The 9,879-nt window shown below is 43.8% G+C and overlaps 1 pseudogene across 1 annotated transcript; it reads left to right on the top strand.

Moving 5' to 3' along the window:
- Positions 1-6,312: 6,312 nt before the first annotated feature.
- On the top strand, positions 6,313-8,113 carry LOC147029741 (uncharacterized; annotated as a pseudogene). Its single transcript, XR_015055742.1, has 4 exons — positions 6,313-6,709; positions 6,822-6,995; positions 7,119-7,327; positions 7,411-8,113. The product of XR_015055742.1 is annotated as an uncharacterized LOC147029741 (transcript).
- Positions 8,114-9,879: the final 1,766 nt, after the last annotated feature.

Genomic DNA, 9,879 nt, shown 5'->3' with positions numbered 1-9,879 from the left:
TGTCCCTCCCTCAAAGCCCTCTTTGCTCTGGGGATTAAATGTTCACAGCTTCGGTATGCTCAGCTCTGCACACCTAAAGCGATTCTTCCTCCGGGGTCATGCACTCTCCTCCATTATGCATGACAGCCATCTTAAAAATAGTTCCTTCTCCTCTGGCATTATTGATGCTTTCTCTGCTTTTACATCTCTCTGCAAAGCATCTGAAATAGTCAACAGCCTTTCTGCGTTAAGTGTTTCACCAGCTGACAACTGCATGCAAGATAACCGCTGATCTGGCCTCGTGCCGTGCCACGTGAGCTCCTGTGGTGAGGTTAAAGGCTAACTATCTCAATACACCTTTGCAACACCTGCACATTCTTCTTGGTGGCATATTGTGCTTTTTAAGGATGTGTAAACAGAGGAAAAGAACATTAAAAATGTACAGCCGGAGGTTGGAATAGGGGAGGCCAACAGTAAGATATGAAAAACAAACATCTCACTGCACATACGCAACATTTAACTATTGCACAAATAGTACACCATGCTTATTTAAACAAATGCTAAGAAATAAACTGTAATATTGAATTAATGTGGTATGGATGGAGTACAAACTTGATGGGAAAAACAGCCTCCTCCTACATCAAAGTTACTTGTGTAAGAGTGCAAAATCAGATCCTCTTGACTACAGGTTAGTAAGATGATTTTGATTGTCGGTAAGGTTTTAGCATGAAAGAAAAGAAGTTCGTCCTTCTTCCGGCTCATCTGGTTCTGGAAATCCCCTGAAAAATGTCACGCTTATCCAAACAAATGCCAAGAAATCTGTAACTATCGTTTTACTGAAGTTTTATTTACCCCTAAAGATCATTCCCACAACACTACCCCCACCTCACTCTTTCAGGCTCTTCTGAGCCTGCACTCAAAAGGGGACATCAATATTGGGGTTTGACCATAAAGTACAACCTCCTACCCTATTTTAAACCCGCATGCACAAGATTTCAAAAATCGTTTATTCTTTTGCTACTGCATTGCGTCACTAAGGCGACTCACTCATCCGCTATGCACAGACTTATACCTCCATATGCGGATGTAATTTAAACAAGATGTACTCGGAAAAGGGGGAGGGGTGCACACAAGGAGGGCCTCTTCTTCTTTCTTTAAAGAGCCTTTGAATTTTATAAGGTCCCTGGCCCCTCATACCCTGTGTAAGACCCCTTCCCAACACACCGCAATACGGCCATCTCGCGTTTTGCATGCATTTGCATAACACGATTTTCAAATAGTGCGTGACAATAATTAACACTTATTTTTAGTATGCATGGACTATATTTCAAAAAACGTGTTCCAACACTGGCTGGAGTACGTAATTTGTCATGTACGAGATCATGGTGCATGAAACATAGCGGCAACAATAACCACAAGTGTAGCAAGCATCATCAACTCATCGCGCACCATTTTGAATATCTTGTCTGCTTGAACTTTGTCTCGTGCTCATGTGATCTCTGCAGTGTCTTCTGTTTTTTACTTTTTTCGTGGTGTTACACACCTTTGCCTCCCAATATGTGTCCGTTAAACTTCCAGCTACATACAAGGATGCCTCCAAACCCAAGAAGCAGTGGAACCGTCGCTGAATCGTTGATATGGCCAAGGCAGTGGGCTTTTATGAGGTGGAAGTGGATGATGTGGTGGAGTTGCTTGAATCACCCGATGACGATTTGACGATGGAGGATCTGCTCCAGCTGGATAAGGAACAGTGGCAGGAAGATGATGAAGCGGTGAAGGAGGTGCATTCCCTCACAAGCAAACAATTGACTAAGGTGTTCAGCCTCATCGAAGAAGCCATGGCTATTTTAGACGAGGATGATCCGAACACGGAGCATAAAGTAGCCAGAGATGTTTCCTCCATTATGCAGTGTTATCAGATCTAAAAAGAAAAAAATGATGAAAGCAATGCAATCTTCATTGCTTTCATTCTTCCAAAAGGCGGAAAAGAATCACGAACCTCAGCCATCCACGTCGAACATGGCATTATCCCCACCATGCTCTACTCCTCCCCCTACACCAGCCCCAGTATGCCACACTCAAACATCTCACTTCACAAGTTTTTTTTTTAATCTATATTTTTTTTTTCAAACTTATCTTTTCTTTCTTTAAATAGGCTGTTGCTACCTTTAATACAGTACATGTATGATACCTTAGTACATATTGTAATTATAATATGTGTGTAAGGTAAACAGTGAAATATGATGTAGATGTAAGAACAATGTTTGATAGCGTGCTCTCCCTAACCCCAACAATTCCCTTTATTTATTGTGGAAAAACTATGTTTAATTTACACAATTTTGAGTTACACACCAGTGTTCAAGAACAAAACTCCCACGTAAAATGAGAGGTACCTGTACTTCAAATGGCCCGGAGGACCCACAAAATGACTTATTGGCTGAGAAGGCCTATAAAATGACTTATTAGCCCATGTTGCCCATAAATAAGTGTTCTTAGCCAATGTAGCCAATAAATAAGTCTTCTTGGCCCACGTGGCCCACAGACAAGTCATTTTGGCCCATGTGGTTCATAAACAAGTGACAACACAGCAGGTGGCAAACAAAATGGCAAGTAGGTGGCATGGTTCACTCGCAAAGGATGTGTAGGTGAGTGGATGCAGAAGGTTTGAGCCGACAGGAGAACGTGGTAGCAACAGGTAGGCCACTTGCTTTAGCCCGAACCTATCCCATTCCTACCTGCCCCACTAATCCCTCTATTCTATACCAGCTCCTGCCCCTCGAAATCCCTCTGAACTAATCTATCCCTCCTGGGGCCCACTATTCCATAAGCTAAACTATCTCCCATGAAGAAGATCAAGGCATGCATGGTGGTAATAAACGATGAGGTGGCGAGGCTCATAGGGCTCTCCGGTGGAGCAGCCGACGCGAGGTGTGCCAACCCCTATTCCAACAATTTTGGATGCAATGGGTCCACTCAACATCCAATTATCCTCCTCCATTTAACTCCGGCAGCTGCAGACCTTAACAATAGTGTCAATTGTGAGCATCTCTCTGTATCCTAACATCATCAAAAACATGTTCTCTTTAACTTCAACCCCCCCTTTACTGTGGTTCTACTTAACCAAATTTACTCACCATCCCACGTATTGGTGCTCCACCAAGTTTGGATCTCGCCCTCCAATTTTATCTCTGTGCCTTTGCACAATTTTGTGGTAGGGTCATGTGGCTCCATCTGCAGGCTCCCTGTCCAACTCAAATGTGACACCTGGAGCCAGCTGGAGCTCCTGGGATACTGGAGCCACCGTCCAGCTTTACTGTTCCTCGCTGAATTATTGGGAAGCCCTCTGTGCCCCCCTCCCCCACACCCCACCACCTCCAGTGTACTTCCTGGAACCTGGCACCTTAGGTCCACTCTAAGGATACACGGACCCTCAAACCTGGATGCCCCTGAGGGCCCATGGCCAGTATGCTCCCAGCACTCAGGGTGCTCCTCTCCAAATTCCTACACACAATGAGCCACAACCCCAGTCCCTCAAGGAGCGCTTGCACCTTTGCAATAAGTTAAAAAAAACTTACCAGCACCACAAGTACCAACACGGGAACGACATCCATGTTCCAGAACAGCTGAATCCCGCCATCAACCGACTGCTAACAAAAGCGGGGATTCTCTCCAAAAGGGGGTGTTCTTCCTTTTCCTCATCGCACATACCCCATTTCTCACTATCCAATCAATCCTCCAATTACGAATACATTTCGAGCCACATGCCTCATTCACCTCATCCATTAACTCATTCATTCCTCCTTCCATTCCGAAATCCATCAGGGCAAAGAAAAGAAAAAGGAGGAAATCATTTAACCTCACGTCAGCCAATTCAAATTCAAACCCGACGCATTTTTGGCTTTTTATAATTTCCAATTATTTTCTAATTACAGTTTAAAACGTCTTCGATTTACAATGTCTCTACACTCTTCTAGCTCGAAACAATCTGCTTGCTTCAGTCTTCTACATGATTAATTACCCCACTGGGCCCCGGGGATTTTCCTCGGCGACGCAGCAGCCATGGCCTCCATGCCTACTCCGCACGAGCCGTGCTCGACACCGACGGGCTGCCGACTCCATTGGGCTCCTCCTTTGCGTCCCAATTTTCCTGACAGCCCCGTCCTTCTCTACAAGGCTTACAAGGGCCACCAAACACACCAAAATGGTGGCTTTTCTGTTAATACTCCAGACCTTCAGCAAAGCCTGGAGGGAGAATTTAAATTGAACCCTATCTAATCCCCAGGGGACTGCACACATGCTTGCTTCATCATGCTTTATCTCCTCACTCAGCACGCTCTCCTCACTCCAAGCCTGAGTCGTGCTCACAAATCCCTGGAGAAGCCACCATGGTTCTAACGCTACACCGTCCATCACTACTAGCAGCTCCCCCATATACATTCCTTCTCCTTCATATCTGGCCATGCTGAACTCCACTTGAGCTTCGCTCACCATCACCACACTGCTCACCCCCCCCCAACACCGCCCCCGCACTCACACGCTGGTCTCCCCCCACACGCGGGCCAGTGTGCAGGAGGCACATGACTTCGGTCCCATGGCACAGCTGCTCCACATTTGCCAAAGCACACAATTCACAAACCGGCTATGTAACCTCCACCACTGCGACACGCACCACGGCCTCAGAGAAATCCCTGGTGAGAGAAACCACCCAGACCTCTGATAACTGGACCTGCTCCCCATTCACACCATTACCGACTGTCTCCACAGACCTGGTCGGTGCGGCTGCACCGGCCAGTGACCCCACCTCGGATCCAAACTGCCCTGGCCAGCTCCTGTGGCATAGATTCGTCCACCGTTTCCATTACCACCTGTGGTACCACCCACATCCTACATGTCTCTGTCCCTGCATGTCCATTAACTCCTCTCTCTTCCCGTACTGTGTTCCCATTTTACTTTCACTAATTGCTGTTTTGCGTTCCACCGTTTTACTCTCGGGTGCTATTTCTTTTAATCTCCCCTCTTCCACTGCCCTTATTAAGCTGTCCACTATCTCTGTGCTTCTTTTTCATTCCACTTGCATTTCATTTACACTTTGCTCCCCCTGTAATCCTCTTGCTAGCTCTTCATCATGTTCATTTGTATTTTCACCTTCCCCTTGACTTGTTTCAATTCCAGTTTCCGTTTTAAATCCATATATCTCCCATACCTTCTTTGTTAAACTTCCATGAACGGCCACCAGCCTTCAGCTCTGTGGCTGCTGGAGTTTCTCGCATCAATGTTTTTTTTCCAGCAGCTCATTGTGTCTCGCATTATTTTTGCCACCATGGTCTGCTTGACCCCTTGCCATGTCAGCCTAACTCCTTTCCATGTCAACCTGACCTTTTGACATGTCAGCCTGCGTTCTTTCAAACGTGGCCATCATGGCCGCAAATTGCTGGTTGAGGTCTGGGCTGGTTCCCTGCTACTGCGGTAAAGCCACCCTGCTGCTTCTGGGAGCTTCCGGATTTGTTGAGGGGAACTCCACCATGCCCTCAAGTGGTCCTTCCACCTCTATGTACAATTGGGTCATTGTGGTGTCGAACCAGCTTTGCCCCTCGTGGCTCAACAGACCAACGAGACTCCCAAGCATGTACCACATGCAAATGTCAAAACAGGCAACTGAGGGTGTGTGTTGCGTTGGGATTTTCATGTGTGTACTATTTATGAATGTCTCTATAGCTGTGAAGGAACTCTGGGAAGGGGTTGAAACAGCAAAGTGCTTACCTTGGTAGCCTTTCTTGGTTGCATTTATGCAGCTTATTTGGCCAGAAGAGCATGGGAGGAGTCGATTTACTTCTATAATCCTAGCCACCAGTAGTTAGGGAATTTTAGCAAATTGTGCAAACCCAAATCAATTAGTGCAAACCCAAATCCTTGCGGAAAATTCTGGGGAGCCAATCAAAGTTCCGGTGCTCAGAGGGTCTGCGGAAAAAAAATCGGAAAAATTAATTTTTGCCAATATTGACTTGTGGGATGTCTAACTATGGGTTTTTTTGGGGGGTGCTGAATTGATTCCAACCAATAGATTTGAGGAAAAATGAATCCCTGGCCGTAAAATATTGATATGATACATTTTTAGATATGTCAGACTGTGTTTTGCGGTAATTTGGCTCAATTGATTCAGATTGTTCAAATTGTGCTGAAACCAGCATACAACATTTTTGAAACCATTGCTATATTGTTGGTTATACTTGTGCTCATGCTCAGTAAAATTTTCTGTGTTAGCTGACGTTAGCTAAGAGCTTTTAGCTATACAATGATTGTGTACCGGACTAAATAGAAGTTGAACATATTCAACGTAGAGTGGACCTATTAATGTTAAAACACATCACTGTATGTTCTGTTTAAGATGTTCTGTCTGTTTTGTGTCAAAATTTAATGTCCTATCTGTTGTTTACAAAAAAAGTCTTATTTTTTTAGGACAGTATGGACAAGGATGTGACTGAACCTGGCTTGAGGTGTTTCATCTGTGGTGGTTCTGGGATTGAAAAGCATACGCCCTCAAAAGTCTCCAATAAAGGCCACCCACGGATCTTATCACATTTTGAGCTTGTGGGCGATGCGACGTTGATCGGGAGACTAAATGGGGACTGGGACAACGGAGAAGACAGCAAGTTGAGATACCATGAGGATTGTAAAACAGAGTTGTCCAGTCGTGCGAGAAGTATATCCACTGCAACTGAAACAGCTAATTGTAAGTTTATTTTATTCATCATTCAAAGGAAGTAGCATTGCAAATAAAAACGACAATAATAATCTCAAATTTGCTTTCTAAACAATATTTTTTTTTATTTCCATGGAACAAGATGAGGAGGGCCGATGCTCAGACAGGACTAAAAAACGCCGGATATCATCTGGGCAAAGTACCTCGCCTGGCTCCGGCTCTACTTCCCAAACACCATCACCGCATCTTATCTACCGTGATGTTTGCATACTCTGTGATGAAGGCATCAACGTTGAGACATTGGAACGAAACCCTGGTAAGTTGCGCGTTTACTGAGTCCTGCACAAGTTAAAATGTATATTTTTCAATTTTTTTTTTCTCTTCACTCTACCACTCAAAGTCAAATACTTTAATCATCCATATATGTGGTATCATCCAGGCAGAGCCCGGAAGGTGTATCGTGCGCCTGGCAATCGCTACCAGGACCGACTGAAAAGGAATTTGATGGAGACAGCTGTGAAACGAGGAGATGCCTGTGGACGTGAGGTTGCCGGTCATCTGTCTGGTATCATAGACTTGGTGGCAGAAGAGGCGCTTTAGCATCTTTGGTGCAGGACCCTATTCGAGCACTCCTTTACAAACCCTGAGGTAATTATAATAGCAATGCACTTATTCAATTAAAATGAAAATGATAAGTTCGGCTCAATTAAAAATGATATTTTTGTCCTCAGGTCGGACGGCCTATTGATGAAGAGAGTCAGTTGCTGTTTGAGAAACTGTGCTTATAGATAGATGAAAGGGTGGAGCATGGTATTACAACTCTTACAAAGATCCACAGGAAGATGGAAGAGCTTGACCCCAGCGAGGACAAAAGTCTGGCATACAGTCCACGGTATCTGAAAATAAAGCTTCAGGAACAGTATGAGGAGTCTCTCTACTTCACATCAGATGAGAGAAGAACAGATATTGTGTGTCTGAGAGACATGACAAACGCAATCCTTCGAGACTACCGTCAGCAGGTCGTCAACCCCTCGCAAACCCTGGACGATGCTGAACTAAAAGAGCTCACCATTTCAACTGCCATCAACCTGATCTGCGGAGACTTGGCACCAGTCCCTTCTACACACCCCATTGCACCAGACTACCTCCTGACTTTTTCCAGCTGCAACTGTGCGGGGGACTGCAGCTCACTCAGGTGCTGCTGTAAAAAGCAAGGAGTCAAGTGTATTTCTGCTTGCGGCATCTGTCATGGTAACTCTTGCCTGAACATAAACCAGCTGGATGACAAGAGTGAGGAAGATACTGGGGAGTTTGATGAATTAGTTTGTAAAAGCTGACGAAGCAACATTTCCGTTGAGCACAGTTCTGTTAAAAATGTCAATAAAATACATCTTATATGATCAAGGAGTGTTTTTTTTTCTCAAAAATAATGGTTGGAATCAATTCAGCACCCCAAAAAACCCCTAGTTAGACATCCCACAAGTCAATATTGGCAAAAGTAAATTTTCCGATTTTTTTCGCGCAGGCCCTCTGAGCACCCGAACTTTGATTACCTCCCCAGAATTTTCCACAAGGATTTGTAGTCTAGTAGCCAGATGGCCTTCCCATGCACCCCCTGGAATATTTAAAGCCACCTATTTTTTTAAATGCACAAAGCTGTCAGAAACAAAATTTAAGATGTTCCCATTTCGAAATATTTTCCCATGGGGTTTTTATGGCGGCCATCTTGGATTTAGTTCCGTAGCAGTGACAAATTCATAACTTTTGAACTATAAATCATAAAAACGTGTGTGACCCCACTTTTCTATGCAGTTTTCACACAATAAAACGTTTCGGAGCATCATATCTTTCATTGAACAATTTATTAACGACATAATCACGCATTTTCTTTAAAAAAAAAATGAATTATGCACAATATTATAGGCATTTGTATGAAGGAAATAAATATATCAGTGCCTCGCACACTTGTGTTTGATGATGATTGATTTGGTGATTCATTCTCCAAACAGTGATCAACAAACATTGTGTGGGATGTGGGTGCAGCTTTGTTTCCACATAATATTGCCATGCTGTTGTTTTTGCAATATTTTCAATGTTTTCAAACGTACATCAAGTGAAACTGAAATTGATTTGTTCCTTCCAACATGCGAGCCCGGTCATAGGTGCTTGGGTCGCAGCTCTCCGCAAAGTAAGTGTTTTTTTCTAGGTTTATTGGAAGCATTTTATTCTCCAAACTGTATTATATATTTGTACAAGAGTTGTAGGTTTCATATACGAGAATTTTGGAATACTTCATTTGACATTTTTTCTGACATTTTGAGAATTGGTTGCTCTCTGAATTTAAATTTCGAGCTTCCATTTTGGATCTCTTGTTATGAAACTGATGCAATTATTACACATCTGGTGTTGATGGTCTGTTGTCATGTCCAACTTTGGCCTTTAGTAGTTCATTCATGGCCAGGCTCATGCCTACATTGAACGCTCCATGTATTCCCAAGCATGTTGTATGTTCTAGCTGGCGGAAACCAGCTTATCCCATATCAGCCATTCAATTCTTAGATATCTCATTAAATTTAGATTAAACGCACTTTGCTTTGTGACAACTAATCAATGTCATTTTGCTTTCAGGTTGTTGGCGACAGAAAACCGTAAGAAATGATGAGTAAGCAAAATAAGTCTATTGACACTTCTGTGCCAGTAAAGAGAGTCAAGCTCCCAGAGTGTGTTGCATGTTAGTGGACTTTATCATGGAAACTTCATTTCGTTTAGAGATATCAAAGTTGAACCTACTGAAAAACTTTCCTTCTTGCACCAAATTCGTGATAAGAGGCTCGCTCAACCACCTGATTCACCTCATCGTATGGAAAATGTGTGTAACTTGATCCCAGAAACACTTGAAGGTGCTGATGTTGAATCTATTGGTGACCACAGACAATGCTATCAGCTGTTCACTAAGAACCAAGAGAGACTGAAGCAGCTGAACAGTCCAGAGTCGACGTCATCATCATCTAAAAAACACTATTCACCTCGCAAAAAATCAGTGCCTGAGAGTAGGACTCTATTTCCTCCTGAGTGCATCTATTGTAATAAGATTGAGATAAAAACTGCTGGCAAGACTGAGCGGCCTATATACTTCACGCTGAATAGTGCATGGCAACCCAACAAATCACAAGCCGAGACGCTGGGGAAGACAAGGCTTG

The sequence above is a fragment of the Eptatretus burgeri genome, chromosome 3 (assembly GCF_056783735.1).
Source record: "Eptatretus burgeri isolate ZD-2024b chromosome 3, Ebu_testis_v1, whole genome shotgun sequence".
In the NCBI taxonomy this organism is placed as follows: domain Eukaryota; kingdom Metazoa; phylum Chordata; class Myxini; order Myxiniformes; family Myxinidae; genus Eptatretus; species Eptatretus burgeri.
The sequence above is the reverse complement of the archived record's forward strand: the minus strand, read 5'-3'. Positions and strand labels throughout refer to the sequence as shown.